General features: G+C 34.9%; 1 non-coding gene across 1 annotated transcript; it reads left to right on the top strand.

Moving 5' to 3' along the window:
- Window positions 1–7,283: 7,283 nt before the first annotated feature.
- LOC150076986 (U1 spliceosomal RNA) lies at window positions 7,284–7,447 on the top strand. The gene has a single exon (XR_016547761.1). It is a non-coding gene; the product is annotated as a U1 spliceosomal RNA (small nuclear RNA).
- Window positions 7,448–8,083: the final 636 nt, after the last annotated feature.

The raw sequence follows: 8,083 nt of genomic DNA, 5'->3' as shown, positions 1-8,083 counted from the left end.
ATTCCGTGTCCAGAGTAAACTCCAGAGTTCTTTCACGAATGTATGTAAAAATTCATCTTGGAGAGGGGGTGGGGGGAAACACACTACAAAAGTGCCCGCAGGCACTTAATCCCACCCTGTAAGCTTTACTAGGGTCAGCAAAAAAATAAACTTAGTGTCAAAACTTACGGTCTCCAGAAAATCTTCCCTCTTTTCGAAACAATACCCGACGAAACAGAACCGCAGCAAAGTCCGTAGGGGGTCTTCAGTGGGTGGGCAGGTACCCTGGTATTGCAGACATGACGACCCAGTTGTGAAGATAATCACACAAAAGGCCTATATGACAATATTTAAAATAACTAAATGCACAAGGCATAATACATTAAGAGTTTAATATCTATATAATATCGGTGTGTAGATACACCATAGACAACTCTTAAGAAACTACAAAGTAGTTGTAGGCATCATTTGCTCTTTCTCATATTGTGCTCTGCCTTCACGTGTGGGCGTTCTTTTTGACCCCTGCTGCCGTGAGTTCGGTACAGCCCTACGTTCTGTAAACAAGAACCGCATCAAAACTGGCCTACCTATTGTACTACCGTTGTAAGTCCCATCGGCATAACAGTGTTCACTTCGCGCTAACAACTGCAAATTTCTTTTGTACTGAAAATTAACATACGATTGTCCTCGGGTCCAGAATCAAATTGTAAAAACTGTCTCTACGATGCGTTGGAAGAACTGGGCCATCAAAATTTCGATTTCTTATATTTCGGATCGTTCGTTTCATTGTATCTACACTTGGAAGCTTCGGGGCTGCTGCTTAGCTACAGGTTCTGGAAACATTTGAAATGATACTATGAGGCGTATTATTTGTTGTTTTTGCATAAGTTCGAATGGTAGTAGTAGTAGTAGTGGCACATGATGCAAGAAAGCAAGTGTAGGAGCTTATGCAGCATCAGCCAAAAAAAAAAAAAAAATCACACCATTCCCTCCAAATGCCTATCCAGTTCCTCCTTAAATTTATTTAACCTATCAACTTCCACAACGACAGATGGAAGTTTGTTCCAGCAATTAACCACCCGCTGGCTAAAGGCAAATTTCCGCACATCTATTCTACATCTGTCCTTTCTTAATTTGAACTTATGTCCCCGTAGGTTGGTAATCTGAACAAGTGGAAGGATCCCATCAGAATTCAGCGTGCTCAACCCATTCAAGGCCTTATCGACCTCAATCAGATCACCGCGCAGGTGCCTAGTCTCCAGCCACTGCAATTTGCAGAACTTAAGCCTCTCTTGGTAAGAGAATCCCTTCATTCCCCTCACCAATCGTGTTGCTCTTCTCTGTACACGCTCAAGCAAATCTACATCCTTCCTAAAATGAGGCCTCCAGACCTGTACGCAGTACTCAAGGCGTGGCCTGACCATTGCCTTATACAGAGCGACAATCACCTCCTTTTCCCTGCTAGCAAAATTCCTATATATCATTGACAAAACCCCATGACCCGCCCTAGCAGCCTGTCTGCACTGCTCAGAAAACTTCATATCTGACTGCACAATTACTCCCAGGTCTTTTTCATTTTCTACCACCTTAAGTGTAGTACCACACAGTTGGTACGTTTCTCTGGGGTTACTTCTACCCATATGCAGTACTTTGCATTTGTCAAGGTTGAACTTCAGTTGCCACTTCTTAGCCCATCTGCCCAAATTATCTAGATCCTGTTGCAGTAGCACACTGCCATTACTGTCATTAACAACCCTGCCAACCTTTGTGTCATCTGCAAACTTCGACATTAAGCCTGATATACCTTCATCAATATCATTGATAAATACACAAAACAACAGTGGACTTGTCGAGGTCCTGGTATCAAGAAGTTGCGCTGCCTCAACTCCTGCTGCGTCTCCACAATGATTGTGCTCCTTCCATGTTTTAACGATGGTGTTATCTACCGTAGTAACTCGAGCGGCACATTTGGTTTTTCGGTAATTTTGACACTTCCAATGAATTTTTGTTTCATTTTGCCTGTTTTTATAAAACCACTAAAGCACAATTTCGGTTTTCCTTTTTCTGATTTCAAAAATTCTACCAACATGATGCGTTCACAAACTCAAAAGGATGAAAAATAAACTCAAAATAAGAAAATGTTGTGATTGTAAGAGATTATAAACATAAGTACCTCCCTAATCGGCACGCCCTACCCCCACTCCCCTAAAACTTGCACAACAAAGAACTGTCAATCTTTGCTTTTGCATTTTATGTCTGGAGCTTTTACCTCGATTTCGTAAGCCAAAGTTTTGTCGCAAGACATTTCCAGTACAATCATGTTTCATCGGCATTGTAAATTTGATCCGGCACAAGTTGACTGGTTTCAATAAAATTTTAAACTCACTAGTGAATTCTTGGACTTAACTACTTAGTTTTTCACCTTGAATGGAAATCTGACGAATGCCGTGCCTCTGTTTAAACCTAAAATCACCCTGCAGTTTTAATTTATCGAAAAAATATTTTGCCTTTGCTGCGCAAACTGCCCCAGAGACAGGAATGCCTTCTGCTGTTTGTTGGCTAACCACAACACCATTGCCTTGTCGAGGTCCTCGTATGTAGACAGTTTCATCGTTTTTCTGTTAGTCATGCCTTGAACGCTATCAGACGTGCCCGCAAAATCTGATAGGTTCCATTTATTTTTTACGATTTCGCGTATGGTTTGGTCACCAACGTTATAATGGTTCTTTAAAGATTTAATGGATGCACCCACCGTTTACAAACTTTTGAAGTTTTTGCTCAATTGAAAGCACAACTCTTTTACGTTTATCCGTCATTTTTCGCAATTTCTAAACAAAAAAATTACTATAAAAAATCGACTGAATCACTCCTCACTTAAATAACGAAAGAATTTTTTTTTTTTTTTGCAGTACTACGGAACACAGCAATCCACGCGACGCACTAAAACAAACATTTGTTATTTTTCTGTTGTTTATTTGTTTAATAGGTTCATCTATCAATAATGACTTACAACGTCGCTTATTTACGACTTGTAAAATATCTGTATATACCTATTCTATTTATTACTTGAATTTTATGATTTCTGGTGGATTTTTTTTTTTCTCTCTTCTTTCTTTGTACTTTGGAGTCTTGAAGCGTCCCGGTTAATGCGCTTTCTGGTTAATACGATCCCGGTAAATCGAGAGTCTGCTGTACACGTATACTTTTTCGAAGATACTGTTTCACCAGAATTTTCTGTGGGATAAAAAAACATAACGAAGGAGTTTTGTGTTTTTAAACCCAACTCCTTCCAATTCAAACATGCTAATTCAGACTCTGCGACTGCAGATAAACGAGTAATAAGGTTAAAGTTCATTTTACTTCCACCTGATACTATGACCTACGGCATTCAGAAATTCCTTCAAGGTCTTCCTCTCATTCACATAGTCCAAACATAGGTTCTCCAAACGCTGTTGATACCCCTTTGTGGCACGTTTGACTAGTTTTCTTGGAGGCTCACCACGAGAATCAAGGCTGTTGATACAAGAGCCTGAGCCTTTCTAATACTTTCAGTGGCTTTCCAGATGGTCGTGTGGTCATGCCCCAAAAGCCCATAGAAAGCAAGATTCCAACTCTCGCATAAGTTGTTGGTGCGATCATCCTCCTCTTCATCAGCGGTTGTCTGATGGACATTCCATAACTATAGTGGAAACAGGGGAGGAATCATCTCATGCGTACTGGAGGAAGTCTTCCGTCAGGAAGAGCTGGTGGCTGGATGCGACAAGTGCCGACACTTAGGTGCTACTGAAATAGTCTATTAGGCCTTTTCAAAATATAAAAAAAGAATTAAAATATATGAGAAAAATTTTTTAATGGTTAAATTACAAACGTGGAGGAATTTCTGAATGCTGTAGGTCACAGCATCAGGTGGAAGTATGGGCTATTAAATAGTAATTAAATATAATATGAAACTTATTAATTAAACTTAATGAACGTAAAATGAACCTTACGCTTAAAGAGATTTTCAATATTGTGCTTTATTTGTTTGATTTTTCATAGATACGGTGGAATGTTCCTTTCATTATGTTCACATTTATGATTGTGTAAATAATAAACAGTGAGCTATAAATTTATAATGCAAGTTTTAATGTATGGCACAGTTCAATACTTATGCCTTCCTTATGTAATGAATGTAATATGTGACATCTTAGAAGTGTTCGTTCTTAAAGAACTACAAATAATAAGAATAAAAATTGTTTAAACATTTTCATGTTATTATTTGACCCAGGGAGTTGTCATACTCCCTATAATTGTGGTGTTTAGTTCCGATAAATTTTGCAGTATTTTTAATACTGCAAACTTCTATTCTTAAGTTATTCCAATCTAAAAATAATGAGCCTCTGTTAATTTATTCAAGATAAAAATCATCACCTACCTGTATTTCCTGTAATTTTCTAAATATAGACAAATTTTTACTTGGTATATTTCCAGAAATTTGTCTAACTACTTTTTATTATTATTATTATTAGCTATATGGTGCAATGAAGCCCGAGGCTTATGCTGTACCAGTCAAAAAAAAAAAAAAAAAAAAAAAAAAATTCCCCGAGTTATAGAGAGAGAGAGAGAGAGAGAGAGAATATCACCAAGACTTTTTCTAGAGTTATTGAGAACTGTGAGAACTTCCCTGGTACCCTGTTAAAGTAGTGCATTACCAATGAAACTCGTTGTGCAGGCAAAGTTCGTTCTGCTGTGATGATCATAAGGACCATTTTATTAATTAACGTCACGGAGCTTGGAATTGTTTGTCCGTAATTAAAGTTTTATTTTCTTTTAGTCACTTAATAATTAGATTAGCCTTTTGTAAGGTCAGTTGTTTGAAAGTAGTGCAATACCAATGCAACCCAGGAGCTCACATCTGTTGAATATGGGCTTGGCACACCCAGCTGGATATCATCATTCTTCTCTTTCTTGGTGATCGATCCCTTTGTGATTCTTGCTCTCTCTCTCTCTCTTTCTCTCTGGGTAACTGGGGAATTTTTTTAGTTGGTGCAGCAAAAGCCTCAGGCTTTGTAAGCTTAAAAGAACAGACTCGTTAATTAACTGAAGGAGTAAAGCACAAATTTTTGTATAGTTACAAGTATGATCATAAAGACCATTTCATTAACATCATGTAATTAAAAATAAATATTTTATTACAAAAATTAGAAATAAAACTCTATAAATAATGTTTTTTCAAAACATTAAATATTTTCTTTAAAAATCAAATAATTAATTTTTTTTTCAAAAATAAAAAAACGAATTAAAATATATGAAAAAAATTTTTTTTATGGTTAAATATGCGTACGCTACTCGCCACTAAAAAAAAATTAAATTGAATCGAAAACTTGGTGGGCAACAGGACATGGTCTTAAAAACGTACTCTCAGCTAATTACCTTATTGCATGATGGAATATACAATTACAGTATTTGTATATCAATTTACCCTACGTTTGAAAACAACCAAATGCTGATAACCCATTTACTCTGAACACAGTAGTGCAGAGTTTAAAATAATAATAATAATAAAATAAAAAACGCACAACTCAGAGCCAATTATTATTCAGAGTTGTGCGTACTCTGGCAATGTTAATCAGTATTGAATATAATCCTAATGTCAGGTGTAGGCAAGCAACGTTTTTAAATGGCGGGCCAAATTCTTTTTTAGCCTTCCAGGATTTTTAGGATTATTAAAATGGTCTATAATGAAAAAAAATGTCGAACAGTTTTATGTTATTTGTTGTAAAATTTATACATATACGTACATATCATTTAATTTTATTAATAAGATAAACGAAATGCAAATTCCAAGGTAAAATTACAAAAATATAGTTACAAATACAACTCCAGTATCAAAATTACAATCTTTTATTTTTATAATATTTAATGAGAGATTTGATTCTGTTTTTTTTTTTTTTTATTATCAGTGAATCGATATTTGTCCTAGCAATGCGTATAATATTTTCATGGGTAGAATATTTCCCGAACGTCAGACCTCTTCCGCATAGCAAAATTTTCTGGATAATAGAACGCAAGGTAAAATTAAATAAATTCTGTTATTAAGGTAAAAGAAAAACGCAACTTTAAATAGCGTGAAAAAAAAACCGATATTTATTTTATTTAAAAAAAATAATAATATACATGAACTCGCACATTTACATATGAAATGTGCCAGTTTCTGATAGGTATTTTACAGAAAATTTTGTGTAAAATATTTAAAGTAATTTTTAAAATAATGTTGGATTGTTTTTTTTATCCTTTTTTTGCTGCGAAATCTCAAGTTCCTTAATAATATCAACGTGATTATATCGCATTCTTCCTGGTTTTCTGCCCATTTCAGTGCTGGTTTTTTTTTTTTTTTTTTTCGTTTACCGTAAAAAAACTGACAAAAATAAGAAATCGCACAGTTTCGGCGGATATTATTCTTACCGAATTTGGAGCTAAACTAAAAATAATGAAATGAAAAGAACAAACTGTCATGGAAAATTGTGTTCACGTAAGCGAATGGCTAAACTCTATCACTCGTAGTTTCTTAGAAAATCCATTAGTCCTAATCCAGCATTTCACCAGATATACGACGTAAAAAAATAATATTAATAATAATAAAATTAATAATAATAAAAGAGAGAGAGAGAGAGAGAGAGAGAAAAAACATTCAGTATTTTGAAAACGACCGGAGTTTGGCCACCCCTGATCTATATCATAGAAAGCAGTCTTTATGTTGAGTCAGCACAACTGAGTGTTGGAAAGTTGCATTGTTTTAATGCACAACTGTGGGTATTATTATATACATTTTATTTTGTTATATTATTTTTATATTCATAAATATACGTATTTCATATTTATAAAATATTTATTGCATTATGTATATATTATTCAGAGATGTTTATGAGATGTGCCCACTCTGGCATATTAATCGAGATTAAAATATACCTCCTTGGAAAAAAAAAAAAAAAAAAAATCTAATGCGTGTATATTGTAGAAAGCAGTCTTTATGTAGAGCCAACACTACATAAAGCCTGCTACTACTGAGTGGTGGTGGACTTCAAGAAAAAACAGAATTCAGCGAATTATTCAGAATTGTGCGTACTATGGAATATTAATCAAGATTTAAGAAGATTAAAGTATAATCTTATTTAAACTTTTATTGCATGTATATCGTAGAAAGCAAAATTTGTGTAGAGTCGAAGAAAAGAGAAATATTGAAACAAATATTATAATATTAATTGATACACCAGTTTCATTCATGTATAGCTTTCGTAGTCTTCCTCCTGAAAGCGGGTATGAGCATACTTACCTGGCGCTGGGGAGGCCTTGATCAGCAAGGAGGCTCCCCCAGGGAGAGGCTTTCCCATAGCACACCGGGTTGGCTGACCCCTGCCACTTTCCCAAACTGGGATAGATGGAGCGTGGAATTTTTGGTATTTGGGGACTGCGTTCGCGCTAACCCCTTTTATTATAATTTAAAAATAGTAAATTCGGTATTTAATATTTTGTTTCTTAAGGGTTTTCCTTGGAACCCCTTTGAAGGGCTTGTCTCAATTAGGCAGTATCTTAAAGACGCATAAACGGGTGGCATATTATAAACCGTTGGTCGAGTCAAGCTATCTTATTTTACTCTTACTGCTTGTTTGAGACCGAAATTCTTGTTGAAATGTGTATAAGATTTTTATTTTAACAAATTAGATTAAATGAGTAAGAGTAAAATTTAAATGAGTAAGAGTAAAATAAATGAATTTTATTTTACTCTTACTGCTTGTTTGAGACCGAAATTCTTGTTGAAATGTGTATAAGATTATTATTTTAACAAATTAGATTAATTCATAATTTTAAATGAATAGAAGTAAATTATAATTACAAAACCATTAAATTTTTCTTTTTCGCAACCCATTAGTATTTTTGCAGTGATAATAATAGAATTAGTTTGAACTTATTGGTTAAAATAATTGCTTAGATTACCCGTTATTTGAGCGGAATTACTTATTCTCATGGCATTTCTTATGACCCATCGCACATCAAAGTGACGTAATTTTGTTTCTAAGCTCGAATTCTTTCAGTCCCCTTTCAAAATTTGCATATTTTTATAAAA

Source organism: Mastigoproctus giganteus, chromosome 12, assembly GCF_048544385.1.
Source record: "Mastigoproctus giganteus isolate SK-2022 chromosome 12, ASM4854438v1, whole genome shotgun sequence".
Taxonomy (NCBI): Eukaryota; Metazoa; Arthropoda; class Arachnida; order Uropygi; family Thelyphonidae; genus Mastigoproctus; species Mastigoproctus giganteus.
The sequence above is the reverse complement of the archived record's forward strand: the minus strand, read 5'-3'. Positions and strand labels throughout refer to the sequence as shown.